At 41.3% G+C, this 20620-nt stretch overlaps 27 non-coding genes across 27 annotated transcripts; all 27 read right to left on the minus strand.

Annotated features, from left to right (window-relative positions):
• Window positions 1-5868: 5868 nt before the first annotated feature.
• Window positions 5869-6009, minus strand: LOC127418438 (U4 spliceosomal RNA). The gene has a single exon (XR_007893449.1). It is a non-coding gene; the product is annotated as a U4 spliceosomal RNA (small nuclear RNA).
• A 436-nt stretch (window positions 6010-6445) lies between these two features.
• LOC127418456 (U4 spliceosomal RNA) lies at window positions 6446-6580 on the minus strand. Its single transcript, XR_007893466.1, has one exon. It is a non-coding gene; the product is annotated as a U4 spliceosomal RNA (small nuclear RNA).
• A 277-nt stretch (window positions 6581-6857) lies between these two features.
• Window positions 6858-6998, minus strand: LOC127418452 (U4 spliceosomal RNA). The gene has a single exon (XR_007893462.1). It is a non-coding gene; the product is annotated as a U4 spliceosomal RNA (small nuclear RNA).
• A 435-nt stretch (window positions 6999-7433) lies between these two features.
• LOC127418457 (U4 spliceosomal RNA) lies at window positions 7434-7568 on the minus strand. Its single transcript, XR_007893467.1, has one exon. It is a non-coding gene; the product is annotated as a U4 spliceosomal RNA (small nuclear RNA).
• A 277-nt stretch (window positions 7569-7845) lies between these two features.
• LOC127418453 (U4 spliceosomal RNA) lies at window positions 7846-7987 on the minus strand. The gene has a single exon (XR_007893463.1). It is a non-coding gene; the product is annotated as a U4 spliceosomal RNA (small nuclear RNA).
• An 847-nt stretch (window positions 7988-8834) lies between these two features.
• On the minus strand, window positions 8835-8975 carry LOC127418450 (U4 spliceosomal RNA). The gene has a single exon (XR_007893460.1). It is a non-coding gene; the product is annotated as a U4 spliceosomal RNA (small nuclear RNA).
• Window positions 8976-9411: 436 nt separating this feature from the next.
• LOC127418458 (U4 spliceosomal RNA) lies at window positions 9412-9546 on the minus strand. Its single transcript, XR_007893468.1, has one exon. It is a non-coding gene; the product is annotated as a U4 spliceosomal RNA (small nuclear RNA).
• A 277-nt stretch (window positions 9547-9823) lies between these two features.
• LOC127418449 (U4 spliceosomal RNA) lies at window positions 9824-9964 on the minus strand. The gene has a single exon (XR_007893459.1). It is a non-coding gene; the product is annotated as a U4 spliceosomal RNA (small nuclear RNA).
• Window positions 9965-10400: 436 nt separating this feature from the next.
• On the minus strand, window positions 10401-10535 carry LOC127418459 (U4 spliceosomal RNA). The gene has a single exon (XR_007893469.1). It is a non-coding gene; the product is annotated as a U4 spliceosomal RNA (small nuclear RNA).
• Window positions 10536-10812: 277 nt separating this feature from the next.
• Window positions 10813-10953, minus strand: LOC127418439 (U4 spliceosomal RNA). The gene has a single exon (XR_007893450.1). It is a non-coding gene; the product is annotated as a U4 spliceosomal RNA (small nuclear RNA).
• A 436-nt stretch (window positions 10954-11389) lies between these two features.
• On the minus strand, window positions 11390-11524 carry LOC127418460 (U4 spliceosomal RNA). The gene has a single exon (XR_007893470.1). It is a non-coding gene; the product is annotated as a U4 spliceosomal RNA (small nuclear RNA).
• Window positions 11525-11801: 277 nt separating this feature from the next.
• On the minus strand, window positions 11802-11942 carry LOC127418448 (U4 spliceosomal RNA). The gene has a single exon (XR_007893458.1). It is a non-coding gene; the product is annotated as a U4 spliceosomal RNA (small nuclear RNA).
• A 436-nt stretch (window positions 11943-12378) lies between these two features.
• LOC127418461 (U4 spliceosomal RNA) lies at window positions 12379-12513 on the minus strand. The gene has a single exon (XR_007893471.1). It is a non-coding gene; the product is annotated as a U4 spliceosomal RNA (small nuclear RNA).
• Window positions 12514-12790: 277 nt separating this feature from the next.
• On the minus strand, window positions 12791-12931 carry LOC127418444 (U4 spliceosomal RNA). The gene has a single exon (XR_007893455.1). It is a non-coding gene; the product is annotated as a U4 spliceosomal RNA (small nuclear RNA).
• A 436-nt stretch (window positions 12932-13367) lies between these two features.
• On the minus strand, window positions 13368-13502 carry LOC127418454 (U4 spliceosomal RNA). The gene has a single exon (XR_007893464.1). It is a non-coding gene; the product is annotated as a U4 spliceosomal RNA (small nuclear RNA).
• Window positions 13503-13779: 277 nt separating this feature from the next.
• LOC127418414 (U4 spliceosomal RNA) lies at window positions 13780-13920 on the minus strand. Its single transcript, XR_007893425.1, has one exon. It is a non-coding gene; the product is annotated as a U4 spliceosomal RNA (small nuclear RNA).
• An 847-nt stretch (window positions 13921-14767) lies between these two features.
• On the minus strand, window positions 14768-14908 carry LOC127418441 (U4 spliceosomal RNA). Its single transcript, XR_007893452.1, has one exon. It is a non-coding gene; the product is annotated as a U4 spliceosomal RNA (small nuclear RNA).
• Window positions 14909-15344: 436 nt separating this feature from the next.
• Window positions 15345-15479, minus strand: LOC127418462 (U4 spliceosomal RNA). Its single transcript, XR_007893472.1, has one exon. It is a non-coding gene; the product is annotated as a U4 spliceosomal RNA (small nuclear RNA).
• A 277-nt stretch (window positions 15480-15756) lies between these two features.
• On the minus strand, window positions 15757-15897 carry LOC127418419 (U4 spliceosomal RNA). Its single transcript, XR_007893430.1, has one exon. It is a non-coding gene; the product is annotated as a U4 spliceosomal RNA (small nuclear RNA).
• A 436-nt stretch (window positions 15898-16333) lies between these two features.
• Window positions 16334-16468, minus strand: LOC127418463 (U4 spliceosomal RNA). Its single transcript, XR_007893473.1, has one exon. It is a non-coding gene; the product is annotated as a U4 spliceosomal RNA (small nuclear RNA).
• A 277-nt stretch (window positions 16469-16745) lies between these two features.
• Window positions 16746-16886, minus strand: LOC127418442 (U4 spliceosomal RNA). Its single transcript, XR_007893453.1, has one exon. It is a non-coding gene; the product is annotated as a U4 spliceosomal RNA (small nuclear RNA).
• A 436-nt stretch (window positions 16887-17322) lies between these two features.
• LOC127418464 (U4 spliceosomal RNA) lies at window positions 17323-17457 on the minus strand. The gene has a single exon (XR_007893474.1). It is a non-coding gene; the product is annotated as a U4 spliceosomal RNA (small nuclear RNA).
• Window positions 17458-17733: 276 nt separating this feature from the next.
• LOC127418420 (U4 spliceosomal RNA) lies at window positions 17734-17874 on the minus strand. Its single transcript, XR_007893431.1, has one exon. It is a non-coding gene; the product is annotated as a U4 spliceosomal RNA (small nuclear RNA).
• A 436-nt stretch (window positions 17875-18310) lies between these two features.
• Window positions 18311-18445, minus strand: LOC127418455 (U4 spliceosomal RNA). The gene has a single exon (XR_007893465.1). It is a non-coding gene; the product is annotated as a U4 spliceosomal RNA (small nuclear RNA).
• Window positions 18446-18722: 277 nt separating this feature from the next.
• On the minus strand, window positions 18723-18863 carry LOC127418415 (U4 spliceosomal RNA). Its single transcript, XR_007893426.1, has one exon. It is a non-coding gene; the product is annotated as a U4 spliceosomal RNA (small nuclear RNA).
• Window positions 18864-19711: 848 nt separating this feature from the next.
• Window positions 19712-19852, minus strand: LOC127418443 (U4 spliceosomal RNA). The gene has a single exon (XR_007893454.1). It is a non-coding gene; the product is annotated as a U4 spliceosomal RNA (small nuclear RNA).
• Window positions 19853-20288: 436 nt separating this feature from the next.
• LOC127418465 (U4 spliceosomal RNA) lies at window positions 20289-20423 on the minus strand. The gene has a single exon (XR_007893475.1). It is a non-coding gene; the product is annotated as a U4 spliceosomal RNA (small nuclear RNA).
• Window positions 20424-20620: the final 197 nt, after the last annotated feature.

The following is a 20620-nucleotide window of genomic DNA, read 5'->3' on the forward strand; positions in this document are numbered from 1 at the left end:
TTGGGACTGTAGCAGGGCGAGGGGGGTTTACGCACCTCGCTCCCTTGAGGAATTTTATAATTAGATCATATCTGCCTATAGAGGAGCCAGCTTCCGGGGTATGGTATGCAGAGATAGTTGCTACATAGACCTTAAAGGTGTCATGCATTGCATTTTTTTTTTCTTTTTATAACATTCACTGAGGTACACTTATAATGTTAGTAAGATTTTTTCATCAAAAATAGTCATAATTTAGAAATAATTTTCTATCCTGTTTTTGCCCTCTGATTAAAAAGCTCAGTTTTCAGTTTGTGTCCTCATTAAGACTTCAATGCCCACTGCTATAATTGGGTAACATCTTTGCATATGAAATAAGTGTCAACACCCCCGCCTGTATGCATGTGGAATTGTTGTTCTATTGTTATCACGTTTTTTTGTCTTGTTTTTCATTTAAAATTGTCTAAAAATCCTTAAAATAAAATACATTTACTTGAGAAGCAACATATAAGATATTTAGACTTGCTTTAAGAGAATGTATCTTAAAAGTAAGTGTATTTTGTATATAAGTGTATATTTTCACTTGGTTATACTTCTGCGAGTGCAGTAAAGACAAAATATACTTATATTCAAGATCTATTCTCTAAAAACAAGCCTAAATATCTTATATGCTGCTTCTCAGGTGAATGCATCTTTTTTAAAGGATGTTTAGATATTTTAAAATATTTGTATTTTTAATATTATATTCAACATTCTCAGACAACAATTTTTTCTTCAGCAGTATAGCTGCTAAAGAAAATTTATGTTGTTTTAAAGGAGTTTTAGATATTTATATTGGAAAACAAGCCAAAACAAAATCCAAAACATATTTTGTTGCAGTGTATAATGGGGTGAAGACTACCTCTCTCACCTTTCTGTTCACTTCAGTCCATCTTTAACTCACAAAAAAACAAACTCTTTCTTATTAATAAAGCTGCTTATTGCCAAATTGTTTTTTTGATACGAAATGCACAGTGACATATATTATGATTCAATAAGTCGCAAGCCATCATGTTATAATCTAGCTGCATTAAGCATGCGCACTTGAGGGACGAGCATCCCCACGACAGAGTGTGCATCAACTGGGTGCAGTTTCAATCTCTCCCCCTTAGATCAGGACACTTCACACAACTCATAGAAGAGGTGCTGACCGCACAGAGAAATTCCAGTTTTGGAGTGTGTAGTTATTTACATGATCTGCTTCCGTATTATTTGAACTTTAATAAAAAGTTATAACTGATGTTCCGCCGGGGTGTTTCCTTTAAAGGCACTCGACACGCAAGTTTTGCTCCAGCTCCACTTACTCCACAATGAGAGTGCTTCTGTATTTACTTATTTAGTATTTTTGCATTATAATTCTCTCATACTTTGTGATCTACATCACCTGAAGCTGTGTGGAAAGTTTAAAGTGCATCTGGACTGTGAGCTGTGTAATTCTTCCTCTCCACAGTCAGGCGCGGACTGCAGTGCTGCTCACGCATCATTAGAGTTTAATGTGATCTCATGTTACGTTAAGTGACATCAAACGACTATTTGACAATTACAATTTTTGTCTGTTTTTCCACAACCTGGCACTGCACAACGTTTTGTAAACTTTGCAGGCATCTCGACCCTCTTGTTGCTCCAATAATCCCTGTATTTCTCCCTGCCGTGCTGACTCTTATCACCACTCTAACCGCGAACCTGTGGGCGGGCCAAAGAGGTGATGATGAAGAAGTGGGCATTGACCTGTTTATGCAGAGGCAGACTTGTGCTGATGTATTCATCTCTATTACGTAATAGAGACGAGGGAGTAGAAAATGAGTCGTTTAGCAATATTGGTTTCAATAAAGATGAACTAATGAATACGTTTTGAGTTCTGTAACTTACAAATGTTTTTATAGTACTATGACCTTTTATATGTCAAAAGATCAAGGAAAATTTGATTTCTCAATGCATGACACCTTTAAGCTTCGACGGGGTGAGACCTGCATCCATTTGTTTTTGGAGGAACGTGAGGATCTCAGCTATGGAGCAATTTACTGGCTCTGTGCCATGTGGAGAGCACCAGTTTGCAAACATATACCATTTTAGCACATAGTGGCATCTTGTGGACAGTGCTCTAGCCTGCAGGATGATGTTCATTACCAATTGAGCTAATCCTGGCATGTTTGGTGGGCTCCGATCAGGGGCCAAAGTGCAGGTTCCAGAGCTCTGGCTGGGGAGGTCAGATCATGCCCTGTGCTTGAGAGAGGAGATCCCTTCTCATCTGTATTTCTCAAGGGGGGGCGGCCAGTAGCTCAACCATCTCAGGAAACCATGACTGATTCAGCCATTTCGGTGCAACCAGTAGAACTGCTTCAGTGTCTTCTTGAATTTTGCAAATGACAGAATTGAGGAGGCGTACTGAAGGAAATGCATACTTGTGTTTTATTGGCCATTTGTGAGGCATAGCATCCACGCCTGGTGAGGCTCGGGACATGGAGTACCAGAGGGGACAGTGGGTTGTCCACTTCTGCTTTGCCAAATATGTCCCAAATCCTCAGGACCATCTGAGAATGAAGCCTCCATTCCCTGGGTATAGCTCCCTGGTGGGACATCAGATCCACGCCGCAGTTTAGGCGGCCTGAGACATTTGTGCACATAAGGAAAGGAAATGGTGCTTGTTCAAAAGGAGGAGGTGCCGTGTCAGGCTCAACATTAACAGCAATTGGATTCTGCCCTGGCGATTTATGTAAGCTACTACAGTCATGTTGTCCAATCGAACAACATGAAAGAAGCAGCCCCTCCGACCTGAGCACGTGCAGAGAAGGGCGTGTGCCATGTCTTTGTGAAGAAGCCTCCGGGAAGAATGGCGCTACTTTTTGGGACACAGTCTTTTGACAGCGGCCGGACTGTAGGAACCGTTCACCCAGATGAGATCTTTCTAGCTTGACTGGAGGGGACCACTCTAAGCCGAGTTCCTCAACCACCCGTGAGAGGATGCAAAGCAGCTCAGTATCAACGAGCTCTTCACCCTTACCGGAGGGAGGAGCAGCAGCATCCTCCGTCGGGCCTGACCACTCGCCATAGATGCTGCGACGAACATGGCATTGTCCCCATCATCAGATCCACCAAATGTAATGAGACCATGCGCTATGACGGAGGGCCGGAGATCCCCATGGGCGTACTGCAGGGGAGAGGATGCTGCGTCAGCAGACAGAGGGGTTCGTGGGGTTTGCGCCAGTGCGAGATCCTCCCAAAGTCTTCCAGCTCAACCTCGTGGCCTCGCCGTGGCGCTGCCCCTGGCTGGAGAACTGGAGTATGAGCTTTCTAATGATAATGCTTCATACTTGATTGTTTCACTTACCTGCTGTGCTTTCTCCCTTTTTTTCCATCTCTTGACATGTAGTAAACATAGCCATGCCTATCTACTATGTTATGAATCTCATTTTATCTGGCGCATGTCCGAAATGGAACCGAAATAATTCATTATAACAATTATTTAATAAAAACAACCCCCTCCTCCTCCTCTACAGTTGACATTACATGAATATTTGCATGTAATATTATTCTTTTTTCTTTTTTTTTTTTTTTTTTTTTTTTTTTTTTTTTTTTTTTTTTTTTTTAACTGTTATGGTTAGGTTTGTCTCAGGGAGCTCTCCTGTTTGCATGACAACAAATACCTGTACTGGCTGCTTATAATGTCTTGGACAGTGTGGGGGCCCCCTGTCGGATCAGAGGCCCTATGCAACGTGTATATTGCGTATAGGAAGGACCGGCACTGCACACACCTGGCTTGTTTGGACCATTTGTTTTAGAACCTGGTGTGTTTTCTTCCTTAGGTTTATTTAGGCATATATGAACAATCGCACTCGGATCTGCACCAAAACAATCGGTCATCCAGGTGGCCTTGGTCCGATTGCAAACAAACTCTGGAGTAGTTTGCTTGAGGTGAGACAAAAAAATATCCCAATAAAAACCATGAACATACGTGATGGTTCTGCAGAGAAGAAATCTGTAGGTCAGTAATTCATCATAAAAATGCAGATATAGCCTTTTACTGTATTAGATATAGTTGCACGTTTAAAATGGATGTTTTTTAATAATTCCTGAGGTAATTTTAGCACATTCTATTTTGGACACCGACAGACCTGACACAGGTAGGATGGTGTCAGCAACTTCATGACAGAAATAAATGTGGCTCTCAGTGTATGTGTGTGCAAGTGTGTGTGTGTGTGTGTGTGTGTGTGTGTCTCTGTGCGTGCGCGAGAGGGAGAGAGAAAGAGCTCAGTGACAAAACAGGTACTTTACAATGCAGAAATAATGCAAAAGCAGCAAATGATGGATAAAAATAACTACAACTCATATCCATCCATCAGTGAACAGATTATTCTGCGCCCCGTGGGACTCAATGGATAATATCTTTGAATTGGGCACAAGTGCTGTGTCATCTGTATGGGTCAAGCTCACGCAGAAGCGGCGCACGGTAGGTCAGACTATGTTCACTGCGAGTGCATGAGACTCAAAATGCTGCACTCTTGTCTCTCCCTCTTTCTGAAGGATGAGTCCAGTTCAACTCACTCATGCTCTTCCTTGGGAAAAAGCCCTTGCAAAATCAGAGTACCTGCTGCACCGCCACTGAGGAAAATGGAGATGGAGTCCCCACTGAGATCCTAACACCCCTAGCCCAAGCACAAGACTGTGGTCCCATGGTGCCCTTGTACTGGAAGGAGGCCTCCTGCTAATCTGGAGCAGCGTTCCTGATGTTGCTGGCATGAAGCGGGGACCAGAGCACACGGATGAATTTGTTCTGGCCGCCAAGAGGACCCGGATCATCTCGTTTTCTCAGATGCTTCCTGGGTTTGACAAAAAAATTGTGTTCATGTTTCAAATGTTGTTGGCTTCATGCCAAGTGTGTGTCAAAAACCAATAAAAGCTACAAGCCCTGATGCAATTGCTCGGGGTACAAACATTTTCACAACAAAGATCTCTTTTCCAATTCACTTTCTGCAAGAATGTTTGGACGCAGGGCTTACCCAGTCTATGCTCAAAGTATCCCACTGGGTGGTCTATCAATAGGCAGACATCCTTTGATTGTGAAATTATAGCATGGCACAAGGTGGTTGAGACCATCTCGCCCCATCACTGTGCCAGTTTGGTACTTAGTGCTTGAGTTAAAGCACTCAAAGGTTTAGCTGTCTCCAAACAAAGATTGTCACATTGGCTAGTGGAAACCATTGCGATTGCATATGACTCGCAAGTCATAAGTGCCCTATTGGGGTTAAAGCTCACTCCACTAGAGGCATGGCCTCTTAATGGACATTGTCTGATGGTGTTTACCTTGAAAACATCTGCCTAGCTGCAGGTGGAGCTTCCCCTAGCACTTTCGCCAAATTTTACAACCTGAATTTCACCTCTCTTTCTTCGCATGTGCTTAATGTGAAGGAGAGCTAAACTGTGTATTCTGCTGCTAATTACCAGCTTATTTAGGTCATAGCACAACTCGCAGTCCTCAGTCACCTTCGTTAGTACCTTATAAATTCACTAATGTCAGTGATTTAAATCATCCTGCCATGCTAAAAAACCAGAACCAGTTAGCGTATTGGCCATGTATATCCATCTATTCATTATTTTGCTTCTCCCTTCTTATTATGATATGAAGAGCACACTCTGTTGGTGTCTTTAACTACTCCACTGGCCACCAGCAGATCAGTAGCATGGCATGATCGTATACATATATAGGATTTTATAACAAAAAAAAAAAGGACATTGGAAGCGTATTCTGAGGTGGGACCAATTCCAGCAGGACTTTCTTTTTTCCAAAAAAGCACTCAGTCTACAATCTTTCCGTAACAAGACTATCACTCATTTCTTTCACAACAAGATAGGAAGTCTCTAAAGAGACTAACAAAAATTGCCAAGGCTGACTGTATTTCAAGTCATCCTAGCAGGGTATTGGGTAAAGTTTTCAACCAGCAATGATCACGCCTCAGACAAACCTCATAGGCTACGATATTGCCTCTGCGAAAGAATAACAATGAAGGTCTTGACCTCTCATCTCCACATATCTGGACATGAAACAGCAGGGTGGTATCAAGCCTTAAACTTCCATGCAATCCACCTTCAAGCACTTCTGGCTGCACTATATGTCTATTAAACAGCTCAGAGATATGTACTGGATAGTTTCTCCATTATTCTCCTGTTAATTTAAAACATAGGTGCATTGTTGCTTTAGCAAATCTGGGGGCAGTGAATTATGGGTATTTTGGCAACAAAGGGGTGGAGTCAAAACACTTCATCTCAGAGAACATGCTTGCAGACAGGACCAACTCAATAAGCCCCCTAGTGCTAGGATCTGATAATGAACAATGGAACGACACTGCAAACGTATTGGGAGGGGGTTCAATCCCAGCTGTGCTCTCTTCTTTAAAGCATTCTGTCAAAAACCTTTCCAAAACAAGACAGGAAGCCTCCAAAGAGATAATCAAAAGAAATGGCCAAGGCCGACTGTATTTGAACAAATCTCGGCAGAGTACGTTTTCAAGCAGCAATAATCACGCCTCGGAAAAGCTCATGGGCTGCGATATTGCCTCTACGAAATAAATATTTATAAAATGAAAGAAATATGTGTATTGTTTTGTAAGCAAATCTATGGGCAGAGATTTATGGATATTCTGGCAACAAATGGGTGGTGTCTAAACACTTAATCTCAACAAGACCCCTAGTGGTAGGATTTTATAAGAAAAAACAAAAGGACATTGGAAACGTATTCTGAGGTGGGACCAATTCCAGCAGGACTTTCTTTTCTCCAAAAAAGCACTCAGTCTACAATCTTTCCGTAACAAGACTATCACTCATTTCTTTCACAACAAGATAAGAAGTCTCTAAAGAGACTAACAAAAATTGCCAAGGCTGACTGTATTTCAAGTCATCCTAGCGGGGTATTGGGTAAAGTTTTCAACCAGCAATGATCACGCCTCAGACAAACCTCATAGGTTACGATGTCGCTTCTGCGAAAGAATAACAATGAAGGGCTTGACCTCTCATCTCCACATATCTGGACATGAAAAAGCAGGGTGGTATCAAGCCTTAAACTTCCATGCAATCCACCTTCAAGCACTGCTGGCTGCACTATGTGTCTATTAACAGCTCAGAGATATGTACTGGATAGTTTCTCCATTATTCTCCTGTTAATTTAAAACATAGGTGCATTGTTGCTTTAGCAAATCTGGGGGCAGTGAATTATGGGTATTTTGGCAACAAAGGGGTGGAGTCAAAACACTTCATCTCAGAGAACATGCTTGCAGACAGGACCAACTCAATAAGCCCCCTAGTGCTAGGATCTGATAATGAACAATGGAACGACACTGCAAACGTATTGGGAGGGGGTTCAATCCCAGCTGTGCTCTCTTCTTTAAAGCATTCTGTCAAAAACCTTTCCAAAACAAGACAGGAAGCCTCCAAAGAGATAATCAAAAGAAATGGCCAAGGCCGACTGTATTTGAACAAATCTCGGCAGAGTACGTTTTCAAGCAGCAATAATCACGCCTCGGAAAAGCTCATGGGCTGCGATATTGCCTCTACGAAATAAATATTTATAAAATGAAAGAAATATGTGTATTGTTTTGTAATCAAATCTATGGGCAGAGATTTATGGATATTCTGGCAACAAATGGGTGGAGTCTAAACATTTAATCTCAACAAGACCCCTAGTGGTAGGATTTTATAACAAAAAACAAAAGGACATTGGAAGCGTATCCTGAGGTGGGACCAATTCCAGCAGGACTTTCTTTTTTCCAAAAAAGCACTCAGTCTACAATCTTTCCGTAACAAGACTACCACTCATTTCTTTCACAACAAGATAGGAAGTCTCTAAACAGACTAACAAAAATTGCCAAGGCTGACTGTATTTCAAGTCATCCTAGCGGGGTATTGGGTAAAGTTTTCAACCAGCAATGATCACGCTCTCAAACAAACCTCATAGGCTACAATATTGCCTCTGCGAAAAAATAACAATGAAGGTCTTGACCTCTCATCTCCACATATCTGGACATGAAACAGCAGGGTGGTATCAAGCCTTAAACTTCCATGCAATCCACCTTCAAGCACTGCTGGCTGCACTATGTGTCTATTAAACAGCTCAGAGATATGTACTGGATAGTTTCTCCATTATTCTCCTGTTAATTTAAAACATAGGTGCATTGTTGCTTTAGCAAATCTGGGGGCAGTGAATTATGGGTATTTTGGCAACAAAGGGGTGGAGTCAAAACACTTCATCTCAGAGAACATGCTTGCAGACAGGCCAACTCAATAAGCCCCCTAGTGCTAGGATCTGATAATGAACAATGGAACGACACTGCAAACGTATTGGGAGGGGGTTCAATCCCAGCTGTGCTCTCTTCTTTAAAGCATTCTGTCAAAAACCTTTCCAAAACAAGACAGGAAGCCTCCAAAGAGATAATCAAAAGAAATGGCCAAGGCCGACTGTATTTGAACAAATCTCGGCAGAGTACGTTTTCAAGCAGCAATAATCACACCTCGGAAAAGCTCATGGGCTGCGATATTGCCTCTACGAAATAAATATTTATAAAATGAAAGAAATATGTGTATTGTTTTGTAAGCAAATCTATGGGCAGAGATTTATGGATATTCTGGCAACAAATGGGTGGTGTCTAAACACTTAATCTCAACAAGACCCCTAGTGGTAGGATTTTATAACAAAAAACAAAAGGACATTGGAAGCGTATTCTGAGGTGGGACCAATTCCAGCAGGACTTTCTTTTTTCCAAAAAAGCACTCAGTCTACAATCTTTCCGTAACAAGACTATCACTCATTTCTTTCACAACAAGATAGGAAGTCTCTAAAGAGACTAACAAAAATTGCCAAGGCTGACTGTATTTCAAGTCATCCTAGCGGGGTATTGGGTAAAGTTTTCAACCAGCAATGATCACGCCTCAGACAAACCTCATGGGTTACGATGTCGCCTCTGCGAAAGAATAACAATGAAGGGCTTGACCTCTCATCTCCACATATCTGGACATGAAAAAGCAGGGTGGTATCAAGCCTTAAACTTCCATGCAATCCACCTTCAAGCACTGCTGGCTGCACTATGTGTCTATTAAACAGCTCAGAGATATGTACTGGATAGTTTCTCCATTATTCTCCTGTTAATTTAAAACATAGGTGCATTGTTGCTTTAGCAAATCTGGGGGCAGTGAATTATGGGTATTTTGGCAACAAAGGGGTGGAGTCAAAACACTTCATCTCAGAGAACATGCTTGCAGACAGGACCAACTCAATAAGCCCCCTAGTGCTAGGATCTGATAATGAACAATGGAACGACACTGCAAACGTATTGGGAGGGGGTTCAATCCCAGCTGTGCTCTCTTCTTTAAAGCATTCTGTCAAAAACCTTTCCAAAACAAGACAGGAAGCCTCCAAAGAGATAATCAAAAGAAATGGCCAAGGCCGACTGTATTTGAACAAATCTCGGCAGAGTACGTTTTCAAGCAGCAATAATCACGCCTCGGAAAAGCTCATGGGCTGCGATATTGCCTCTACGAAATAAATATTTATAAAATGAAAGAAATATGTGTATTGTTTTGTAAGCAAATCTATGGGCAGAGATTTATGGATATTCTGGCAACAAATGGGTGGAGTCTAAACACTTAATCTCAACAAGACCCCTAGTGGTAGGATTTTATAACAAAAAATAAAAGGACATTGGAAGCGTATCCTGAGGTGGGACCAATTCCAGCAGGACTTTCTTTTTTCCAAAAAAGCACTCAGTCTACAATCTTTCCGTAACAAGACTATCACTCATTTCTTTCACAACAAGATAGGAAGTCTCTAAAGAGACTAACAAAAATTGCCAAGGCTGACTGTATTTCAAGTCATCCTAGCGGGGTATTGGGTAAAGTTTTCAACCAGCAATGATCACGCCTCAGACAAACCTCATAGGTTACGATGTCGCCTCTGCGAAAGAATAACAATGAAGGGCTTGACCTCTCATCTCCACATATCTGGACATGAAAAAGCAGGGTGGTATCAAGCCTTAAACTTCCATGCAATCCACCTTCAAGCACTGCTGGCTGCACTATGTGTCTATTAAACAGCTCAGAGATATGTACTGGATAGTTTCTCCATTATTCTCCTGTTAATTTAAAACATAGGTGCATTGTTGCTTTAGCAATTCTGGGGGCAGTGAATTATGGGTATTTTGGCAACAAAGGGGTGGAGTCAAAACACTTCATCTCAGAGAACATGCTTGCAGACAGGACCAACTCAATAAGCCCCCTAGTGCTAGGATCTGATAATGAACAATGGAACGACACTGCAAACGTATTGGGAGGGGGTTCAATCCCAGCTGTGCTCTCTTCTTTAAAGCATTCTGTCAAAAACCTTTCCAAAACAAGACAGGAAGCCTCCAAAGAGATAATCAAAAGAAATGGCCAAGGCCGACTGTATTTGAACAAATCTCGGCAGAGTACGTTTTCAAGCAGCAATAATCACGCCTCGGAAAAGCTCATGGGCTGCGATATTGCCTCTACGAAATAAATATTTATATAAAGAAAGAAATATGTGTATTGTTTTGTAAGCAAATCTATGGGCAGAGATTTATGGAAATTCTGGCAACAAATGGGTGGAGTCTAAACACTTAATCTCAACAAGACCCCTAGTGGTAGGATTTTATAAGAAAAAACAAAAGGACATTGGAAACGTATTCTGAGGTGGGACCAATTCCAGCAGGACTTTCTTTTCTCCAAAAAAGCACTCAGTCTACAATCTTTCCGTAACAAGACTATCACTCATTTCTTTCACAACAAGATAGGAAGTCTCTAAAGAGACTAACAAAAATTGCCAAGGCTGACTGTATTTCAAGTCATCCTAGCAGGGTATTGGGTAAAGTTTTCAACCAGCAATGATCACGCCTCAGACAAACCTCATAGGCTACGATATTGCCTCTGCGAAAGAATAACAATGAAGGTCTTGACCTCTCATCTCCACATATCTGGACATGAAACAGCAGGTTGGTATCAAGCCTTAAACTTCCATGCAATCCACCTTCAAGCACTGCTGGCTGCACTATGTGTCTATTAAACAGCTCAGAGATATGTACTGGATAGTTTCTCCATTATTCTCCTGTTAATTTAAAACAAAGGTGCATTGTTGCTTTAGCAAATCTGGGGGCAGTGAATTATGGGTATTTTGGCAACAAAGGGGTGGAGTCAAAACACTTCATCTCAGAGAACATGCTTGCAGACAGGACCAACTCAATAAGCCCCCTAGTGCTAGGATCTGATAATGAACAATGGAACGACACTGCAAACGTATTGGGAGGGGGTTCAATCCCAGCTGTGCTCTCTTCTTTAAAGCATTCTGTCAAAAACCTTTCCAAAACAAGACAGGAAGCCTCCAAAGAGATAATCAAAAGAAATGGCCAAGGCCGACTGTATTTGAACAAATCTCGGCAGAGTACGTTTTCAAGCAGCAATAATCACGCCTCGGAAAAGCTCATGGGCTGCGATATTGCCTCTACGAAATAAATATTTATAAAATGAAAGAAATATGTGTATTGTTTTGTAAGCAAATCTATGGGCAGAGATTTATGGATATTCTGGCAACAAATGGGTGGAGTCTAAACACTTAATCTCAACAAGACCCCTAGTGGTAGGATTTTATAAGAAAAAACAAAAGGACATTGGAAGCGTATTCTGAGGTGGGACCAATTCCAGCAGGACTTTCTTTTTTCCAAAAAAGCACTCAGTCTACAATCTTTCCGTAACAAGACTATCACTCATTTCTTTCCCAACAAGATAGGAAGTCTCTAAAGAGACTAACAAGAACTGCCAAGGCTGACTGTATTTCAAGTCATCCTAGCGGGGTATTGGGTAAAGTTTTCAACCAGCAATGATCACGCCTCAGACAAACCTCATAGGCTACGATATTGCCTCTGCGAAAGAATAACAATGAAGGTCTTGACCTCTCATCTCCACATATCTGGACATGAAACAGCAGGGTGGTATCAAGCCTTAAACTTCCATGCAATCCACCTTCAAGCACTGCTGGCTGCACTATGTGTCTATTAAACAGCTCAGAGATATGTACTGGATAGTTTCTCCATTATTCTCCTGTTAATTTAAAACATAGGTGCATTGTTGCTTTAGCAAATCTGGGGGCAGTGAATTATGGGTATTTTGGCAACAAAGGGGTGGAGTCAAAACACTTCATCTCAGAGAACATGCTTGCAGACAGGACCAACTCAATAAGCCCCCTAGTGCTAGGATCTGATAATGAACAATGGAACGACACTGCAAACGTATTGGGAGGGGGTTCAATCCCAGCTGTGCTCTCTTATTTAAAGCATTCTGTCAAAAACCTTTCCAAAACAAGACAGGAAGCCTCCAAAGAGATAATCAAAAGAAATGGCCAAGGCCGACTGTATTTGAACAAATCTCGGCAGAGTACGTTTTCAAGCAGCAATAATCACGCCTCGGAAAAGCTCATGGGCTGCGATATTGCCTCTACGAAATAAATATTTATAAAATGAAAGAAATATGTGTATTGTTTTGTAAGCAAATCTATGGGCAGAGATTTATGGATATTCTTTCAACAAATGGCTGGAGTCTAAACACTCAATCTCAACAAGACCCCTAGTGGTAGGATTTTATAACAAAAAACAAAAGGACATTGGAAGCGTATCCTGAGGTGGGACCAATTCCAGCAGGACTTTCTTTTTTCCAAAAAAGCACTCAGTCTACAATCTTTCCGTAACAAGACTATCACTCATTTCTTTCACAACAAGATAGGAAGTCTCTAAAGAGACTAACAAAAATTGCCAAGGCTGACTGTATTTCAAGTCATCCTAGCGGGGTATTGGGTAAAGTTTTCAACCAGCAATGATCACGCCTCAGACAAACCTCACAGGCTACGATATTGTCTCTGCGAAAGAATAACAATGAAGGTCTTGACCTCTCATCTCCACATATCTGGACATGAAACAGCAGGGTGGTATCAAGCCTTAAACTTCCATGCAATCCACCTTCAAGCACTGCTGGCTGCACTATGTGTCTATTAAACAGCTCAGAGATATGTACTGGATAGTTTCTCCATTATTCTCCTGTTAATTTAAAACATAGGTGCATTGTTGCTTTAGCAAATCTGGGGGCAGTGAATTATGGGTATTTTGGCAACAAAGGGGTGGAGTCAAAACACTTCATCTCAGAGAACATGCTTGCAGACAGGACCAACTCAATAAGCCCCCTAGTGCTAGGATCTGATAATGAACAATGGAACGACACTGCAAACGTATTGGGAGGGGGTTCAATCCCAGCTGTGCTCTCTTCTTTAAAGCATTCTGTCAAAAACCTTTCCAAAACAAGACAGGAAGCCTCCAAAGAGATAATCAAAAGAAATGGCCAAGGCCGACTGTATTTGAACAAATCTCGGCAGAGTATGTTTTCAAGCAGCAATAATCACGCCTCGGAAAAGCTCATGGGCTGCGATATTGCCTCTACGAAATAAATATTTATAAAATGAAAGAAATATGTGTATTGTTTTGTAAGCAAATCTATGGGCAGAGATTTATGGAAATTCTGGCAACAAATGGGTGGAGTCTAAACACTTAATCTCAACAAGACCCCTAGTGGTAGGATTTTATAAGAAAAAACAAAAGGACATTGGAAACGTATTCTGAGGTGGGACCAATTCCAGCAGGACTTTCTTTTCTCCAAAAAAGCACTCAGTCTACAATCTTTCCGTAACAAGACTATCACTCATTTCTTTCACAACAAGATAGGAAGTCTCTAAAGAGACTAACAAAAATTGCCAAGGATGACTGTATTTCAAGTCATCCTAGCGGGGTATTGGGTAAAGTTTTCAACCAGCAATGATCACGCCTCAGACAAACCTCATAGGCTACGATATTGCCTCTGCGAAAGAATAACAATGAAGGTCTTGACCTCTCATCTCCACATATCTGGACATGAAACAGCAGGGTGGTATCAAGCCTTAAACTTCCATGCAATCCACCTTCAAGCACTGCTGGCTGCACTATGTGTCTATTAAACAGCTCAGAGATATGTACTGGATAGTTTCTCCATTATTCTCCTGTTAATTTAAAACATAGGTGCATTGTTGCTTTAGCAAATCTGGGGGCAGTGAATTATGGGTATTTTGGCAACAAAGGGGTGGAGTCAAAACACTTCATCTCAGAGAACATGCTTGCAGACAGGACCAACTCAATAAGCCCCCTAGTGCTAGGATCTGATAATGAACAATGGAACGACACTGCAAACGTATTGGGAGGGGGTTCAATCCCAGCTGTGCTCTCTTATATAAAGCATTCTGTCAAAAACCTTTCCAAAACAAGACAGGAAGCCTCCAAAGAGATAATCAAAAGAAATGGCCAAGGCCGACTGTATTTGAACAAATCTCGGCAGAGTACGTTTTCAAGCAGCAATAATCATGCCTCGGAAAAGCTCATGGGCTGCGATATTGCCTCTACGAAATAAATATTTATAAAATGAAAGAAATATGTGTATTGTTTTGTAAGCAAATCTATGGGCAGAGATTTATGGATATTCTGGCAACAAATGGGTGGAGTCTAAACACTCAATCTCAACAAGACCCCTAGTGGTAGGATTTTATAACAAAAAACAAAAGGACATTGGAAGCGTATCCTGAGGTGGGACCAATTCCAGCAGGACTTTCTTTTTTCCAAAAAGCACTCAGTCTACAATCTTTCCGTAACAAGACTATCACTCATTTCTTTCACAACAAGATAGGAAGTCTCTAAAGAGACTAACAAAAATTGCCAAGGCTGACTGTATTTCAAGTCATCCTAGCGGGGTATTGGGTAAAGTTTTCAACCAGCAATGATCACGCCTCAGACAAACCTCATAGGCTACAATATTGCCTCTGCGAAAGAATAACAATGAAGGTCTTGACCTCTCATCTCCACATATCTGGACATGAAACAGCAGGGTGGTATCAAGCCTTAAACTTCCATGCAATCCACCTTCAAGCACTGCTGGCTGCACTATGTGTCTATTAAACAGCTCAGAGATATGTACTGGATAGTTTCTCCATTATTCTCCTGTTAATTTAAAACATAGGTGCATTGTTGCTTTAGCAAATCTGGGGGCAGTGAATTATGGGTATTTTGGCAACAAAGGGGTGGAGTCAAAACACTTCATCTCAGAGAACATGCTTGCAGACAGGACCAACTCAATAAGCCCCCTAGTGCTAGGATCTGATAATGAACAATGGAACGACACTGCAAACGTATTGGGAGGGGGTTCAATCCCAGCTGTGCTCTCTTATTTAAAGCATTCTGTCAAAAACCTTTCCAAAACAAGACAGGAAGCCTCCAAAGAGATAATCAAAAGAAATGGCCAAGGCCGACTGTATTTGAACAAATCTCGGCAGAGTACGTTTTCAAGCAGCAATAATCACGCCTCGGAAAAGCTCATGGGCTGCGATATTGCCTCTACGAAATAAATATTTATAAAATGAAAGAAATATGTGTATTGTTTTGTAAGCAAATCTATGGGCAGAGATTTATGGATATTCTGGCAACAAATGGGTGGAGTCTAAACACTCAATCTCAACAAGACCCCTAGTGGTAGGATTTTATAACAAAAAACAAAAGGACATTGGAAGCGTATCCTGAGGTGGGACCAATTCCAGCAGGACTTTCTTTTTTCCAAAAAAGCACTCAGTCTACAATCTTTCCGTAACAAGACTATCACTCATTTCTTTCACAACAAGATAGGAAGTCTCTAAAGAGACTAACAAAAATTGCCAAGGCTGACTGTATTTCAAGTCATCCTAGCGGGGTATTGGGTAAAGTTTTCAACCAGCAATGATCACGCCTCAGACAAACCTCATAGGCTACGATATTGCCTCTGCGAAAGAATAACAATGAAGGTCTTGACCTCTCATCTCCACATATCTGGACATGAAACAGCAGGGTGGTATCAAGCCTTAAACTTCCATGCAATCCACCTTCAAGCACTGCTGGCTGCACTATGTGTCTATTAAACAGCTCAGAGATATGTACTGGATAGTTTCTCCATTATTCTCCTGTTAATTTAAAACATAGGTGCATTGTTGCTTTAGCAAATCTGGGGGCAGTGAATTATGGGTATTTTGGCAACAAAGGGGTGGAGTCAAAACACTTCATCTCAGAGAACATGCTTGCAGACAGGACCAACTCAATAAGCCCCCTAGTGCTAGGATCTGATAATGAACAATGGAACGACACTGCAAACGTATTGGGAGGGGGTTCAATCCCAGCTGTGCTCTCTTCTTTAAAGCATTCTGTCAAAAACCTTTCCAAAACAAGACAGGAAGCCTCCAAAGAGATAATCAAAAGAAATGGCCAAGGCCGACTGTATTTGAACAAATCTCGGCAGAGTACGTTTTCAAGCAGCAATAATCACGCCTCGGAAAAGCTCATGGGCTGCGATATTGCCTCTACGAAATAAATATTTATAAAATGAAAGAAATATGTGTATTGTTTTGTAAGCAAATCTATGGGCAGAGATTTATGGATATTCTGGCAACAAATGGGTGGAGTCTAAACACTCAATCTCAACAAGACCCCTAGTGGTAGGATTTTATAACAAAAAACAAAAGGACATTGGAAGCGTATCCTGAGGTGGGACCAATTCCAGCAGGACTTTCTTTTTTCCAAAAAAGCACTCAGTCTACAATCTTTCCGTAACAAGACTATCACTCATTTCTTTCACAACAAGATAGGAAGTCTCTAAAGAGACTAACAAAAATTGCCAAGGCTGACTGTATTTCAAGTCATCCTAGCGGGGTATTGGGTAAAGTTTTCAACCAGCAATGATCACGCCTCAGACAAACCTCATAGGCTACAATATTGCCTCTGCGAAAGAATAACAATGAAGGTCTTGACCTCTCATCTCCACATATCTGGACATGAAACAGCAGGGTGGTATCAAGCCTTAAACTTCCATGCAATCCACCTTCAAGCACTGCTGGCTGCACTATGTGTCTATTAAACAGCTCAGAGATATGTACTGGATAGTTTCTCCATTATTCTCCTGTTAATTTAAAACATAGGTGCATTGTTGCTTTAGCAAATCTGGGGGCAGTGAATTATGGGTATTTTGGCAACAAAGGGGTGGAGTCAAAACACTTCATCTCAGAGAACATGCTTGCAGACAGGACCAACTCAATAAGCCCCCTAGTGCTAGGATCTGATAATGAACAATGGAACGACACTGCAAACGTATTGGGAGGGGGTTCAATCCCAGCTGTGCTCTCTTATTTAAAGCATTCTGTCAAAAACCTTTCCAAAACAAGACAGGAAGCCTCCAAAGAGATAATCAAAAGAAATGGCCAAGGCCGACTGTATTTGAACAAATCTCGGCAGAGTACGTTTTCAAGCAGCAATAATCACGCCTCGGAAAAGCTCATGGGCTGCGATATTGCCTCTACGAAATAAATATTTATAAAATGAAAGAAATATGTGTATTGTTTTGTAAGCAAATCTATGGGCAGAGATTTATGGATATTCTGGCAACAAATGGGTGGAGTCTAAACACTCAATCTCAACAAGACCCCTAGTGGTAGGATTTTATAACAAAAAACAAAAGGACATTGGAAGCGTATCCTGAGGTGGGACCAATTCCAGCAGGACTTTCTTTTTCCAAAAAAGCACTCAGTCTACAATCTTTCCGTAACAAGACTATCACTCATTTCTTTCACAACAAGATAGGAAGTCTCTAAAGAGACTAACAAAAATTGCCAAGGCTGACTGTATTTCAAGTCATCCTAGCGGGGTATTGGGTAAAGTTTTCAACCAGCAATGATCACGCCTCAGACAAACCTCATAGGCTACGATATTGCCTCTGCGAAAGAATAACAATGAAGGTCTTGACCTCTCATCTCCACATATCTGGACATGAAACAGCAGGGTGGTATCAAGCCTTAAACTTCCATGCAATCCACCTTCAAGCACTGCTGGCTGCACTATGTGTCTATTAAACAGCTCAGAGATATGTACTGGATAGTTTCTCCATTATTCTCCTGTTAATTTAAAACATAGGTGCATTGTTGCTTTAGCAAATCTGGGGGCAGTGAATTATGGGTATTTTGGCAACAAAGGGGTGGAGTCAAAACACTTCATCTCAGAGAACATGCTTGCAGACAGGACCAACTCAATAAGCCCCCTAGTGCTAGGATCTGATAATGAACAATGGAACGACACTGCAAACGTATTGGGAGGGGGTTCAATCCCAGCTGTGCTCTCTTCTTTAAAGCATTCTGTCAAAAACCTTTCCAAAACAAGACAGGAAGCCTCCAAAGAGATAATCAAAAGAAATGGCCAAGGCCGACTGTATTTGAACAAATCTCGGCAGAGTATGTTTTCAAGCAGCAATAATCACGCCTCGGAAAAGCTCATGGGCTGCGATATTGCCTCTACGAAATAAATATTTATAAAATGAAAGAAATATGTGTATTGTTTTGTAAGCAAATCTATGGGCAGAGATTTATGGAAATTCTGGCAACAAATGGGTGGAGTCTAAACACTTAATCTCAACAAGACCCCTAGTGGTAGGATTTTATAAGAAAAAACAAAAGGACATTGGAAACGTATTCTGAGGTGGGACCAATTCCAGCAGGACTTTCTTTTCTCCAAAAAAGCACTCAGTCTACAATCTTTCCGTAACAAGACTATCACTCATTTCTTTCACAACAAGATAGGAAGTCTCTAAAGAGACTAACAAAAATTGCCAAGGATGACTGTATTTCAAGTCATCCTAGCGGGGTATTGGGTAAAGTTTTCAACCAGCAATGATCACGCCTCAGACAAACCTCATAGGCTACGATATTGCCTCTGCGAAAGAATAACAATGAAGGTCTTGACCTCTCATCTCCACATATCTGGACATGAAACAGCAGGGTGGTATCAAGCCTTAAACTTCCATGCAATCCACCTTCAAGCACTGCTGGCTGCACTATGTGTCTATTAAACAGCTCAGAGATATGTACTGGATAGTTTCTCCATTATTCTCCTGTTAATTTAAAACATAGGTGCATTGTTGCTTTAGCAAATCTGGGGGCAGTGAATTATGGGTATTTTGGCAACAAAGGGGTGGAGTCAAAACACTTCATCTCAGAGAACATGCTTGCAGACAGGACCAACTCAATAAGCCCCCTAGTGCTAGGATCTGATAATGAACAATGGAACGACACTGCAAACGTATTGGGAGGGGGTTCAATCCCAGCTGTGCTCTCTTATATAAAGCATTCTGTCAAAAACCTTTCCAAAACAAGACAGGAAGCCTCCAAAGAGATAATCAAAAGAAATGGCCAAGGCCGACTGTATTTGAACAAATCTCGGCAGAGTACGTTTTCAAGCAGCAATAATCATGCCTCGGAAAAGCTCATGGGCTGCGATATTGCCTCTACGAAATAAATATTTATAAAATGAAAGAAATATGTGTATTGTTTTGTAAGCAAATCTATGGGCAGAGATTTATGGATATTCTGGCAACAAATGGGTGGAGTCTAAACACTCAATCTCAACAAGACCCCTAGTGGTAGGATTTTATAACAAAAAACAAAAGGACATTGGAAGCGTATCCTGAGGTGGGACCAATTCCAGCAGGACTTTCTTTTTTCCAAAAAAGCACTCAGTCTACAATCTTTCCGTAACAAGACTATCACTCATTTCTTTCACAACAAGATAGGAAGTCTCTAAAGAGACTAACAAAAATTGCCAAGGCTGACTGTATTTCAAGTCATCCTAGCGGGGTATTGGGTAAAGTTTTCAACCAGCAATGATCACGCCTCAGACAAACCTCATAGGCTACAATATTGCCTCTGCGAAAGAATAACAATGAAGGTCTTGACCTCTCATCTCCACATATCTGGACATGAAACAGCAGGGTGGTATCAAGCCTTAAACTTCCATGCAATCCACCTTCAAGCACTGCTGGCTGCACTATGTGTCTATTAAACAGCTCAGAGATATGTACTGGATAGTTTCTCCATTATTCTCCTGTTAATTTAAAACATAGGTGCATTGTTGCTTTAGCAAATCTGGGGGCAGTGAATTATGGGTATTTTGGCAACAAAGGGGTGGAGTCAAAACACTTCATCTCAGAGAACATGCTTGCAGACAGGACCAACTCAATAAGCCCCCTAGTGCTAGGATCTGATAATGAACAATGGAACGACACTGCAAACGTATTGGGAGGGGGTTCAATCCCAGCTGTGCTCTCTTATTTAAAGCATTCTGTCAAAAACCTTTCCAAAACAAGACAGGAAGCCTCCAAAGAGATAATCAAAAGAAATGGCCAAGGCCGACTGTATTTGAACAAATCTCGGCAGAGTACGTTTTCAAGCAGCAATAATCACGCCTCGGAAAAGCTCATGGGCTGCGATATTGCCTCTACGAAATAAATATTTATAAAATGAAAGAAATATGTGTATTGTTTTGTAAGCAAATCTATGGGCAGAGATTTATGGATATTCTGGCAACAAATGGGTGGAGTCTAAACACTCAATCTCAACAAGACCCCTAGTGGTAGGATTTTATAACAAAAAACAAAAGGACATTGGAAGCGTATCCTGAGGTGGGACCAATTCCAGCAGGACTTT

This window comes from Myxocyprinus asiaticus, chromosome 27, assembly GCF_019703515.2.
Source record: "Myxocyprinus asiaticus isolate MX2 ecotype Aquarium Trade chromosome 27, UBuf_Myxa_2, whole genome shotgun sequence".
NCBI classification, from domain to species: domain Eukaryota; kingdom Metazoa; phylum Chordata; class Actinopteri; order Cypriniformes; family Catostomidae; genus Myxocyprinus; species Myxocyprinus asiaticus.